Below are 1,792 nucleotides of genomic sequence, written 5' to 3'. Positions count from 1 at the left end.
AAGGAAGGAAGATCAGGCAGATAGATCGCTGGGCTGCTTGCCGCGCTGAGAAAGCATGGCCAGCCGAGGGAGCAGCTCCTGTGACAAGACTGCCTGAGTCAAGTCTCCCACTGAGGGGACCGGGCCTGCCCCCAGGCCCCCGGGCCGCATGCAGCAGCTTTCTGGAAGGGGAAAATCTGAACCGTGTAATTCCATAGCAGCCACACCCTCCTTTCCAAAATATCAAACGTAAGAACATATTTAAAACCACAATATAGGCAATAATTTTAGGAAAAAGAAAGTAGAAAATGTAACTAAGAATAAATAAGGAATAACTGACATGGCTCCAACTCTATACCATTCAAGAACAAAAGGTGTGAATATTTTAATCATATTTTCCATACAGAGTTACTAAGGATTGAAGAGTTACAGCCATGATGCCTTAAATTGTGAAATAATTTTGGTTTCAAATAACAGTTCTCATTTTTGGTGCACACCTACAAAAGGTGCAATTCCAAACCAATTCTGACATGAAAAAATGAAGGAACATACTGTTTCTCTGGTCTGTGGGGAGGAGGCCCAAATGTGTGTGATGCGCATATGTCTTACAGACCCCAGCCTTTCACGCCTTCCTGTGCCTGAGCTAAACTGCACCCCGCTGAAGCCATTTGAAAGCGTATGCGTCATCTCAGTGCTATTCTCAGTTTTACCAGCCATTTTGGGATCTTCTACCAGCCAAACCAACACCTTTCAAATACGTGTCCTCTATGGAAATCAATAATCCATTTGTCTATTGAATTCTTTGGCTCCCCTGAATTTGAAGTGTGTCTTGTCATTTTAAACAGTTTCAGCTGGATGTCTTTCACCCATAACTTCTGGGCGGTTATAGCTGACCACCTGCTGTTCACATAATCAGAGGCATTGGGATCCGAATGGGGCGTATTTTGATCAAAGCCTAAACGAGTAAGACTGCAGTTGTTTTTTTCCCCCCAAAGAAATTAATTCGTTGCACATATAAAATCCTTTTCCTTGGAAATGGGAAAGCAGGTGGCTGCAATTTTTTATCAATTAAATTGTGAGCCTGTGGCTGTAACTTTCTTTTTTTTTTTTTCTTCCTTAATGATATCTTTTTAACAAAAATGCTGATGTACAATTATTTTCATTGCTTGGGTTTTTGATGTCCATCTTCTGTCATGGAAAGTTTTAATGAGAAATGTAACTGCTTCCTATTTACAGGAAAACTGATGAGCAAAAATGTAAACTTAGTTTGCGCGCGCGCATGCGCGCGCGCGCGCGCGCGCGCGCACACACACACACACACGTGGATATCATGGCTGTGAACAAAATAATTTTGTCCATCTCAGCTATCCCTTATTTATTATTCTTATTTGCATTTTCTACTTTTCATTTTCCTAAAATGATTGCCTTATGTAATTTTTTTCTGCTCATCTCTGTGCTTCATTAAAATAAAAATTATTTCTCCTTAAAAAACAAAAAAAAAGATGAATTGTACAACTAAAGAAAGCAAAATGAAGACAGATAGTATCTGATGTTAAGGCAAAACTAGATAAGTTGAGAAAACCAAATAATGATATTAAATAGTGAAGAAATATGCTATTTCCCAGTAACCAAAAGCTTTCATTTTTCTCTTGCTCCTATTTTTTTTTTCCTTGAAAAGCAGCACAGAAGTGTTTCTGGCGGTGAGCTGGGACGTGGACATTTTGTTGTGACGTCCAAGGAGCAGAACAGGCAGTGGTCCCTGCAGTCCTGGAGACACTCACGATGCCCACATAGCTCTCCCCATGTAAAACAC

This window comes from Hipposideros armiger, unplaced genomic scaffold, assembly GCF_001890085.2.
Source record: "Hipposideros armiger isolate ML-2016 unplaced genomic scaffold, ASM189008v1 scaffold_955, whole genome shotgun sequence".
NCBI classification, from domain to species: domain Eukaryota; kingdom Metazoa; phylum Chordata; class Mammalia; order Chiroptera; family Hipposideridae; genus Hipposideros; species Hipposideros armiger.
Note: the sequence above shows the minus strand (reverse complement) of the source record.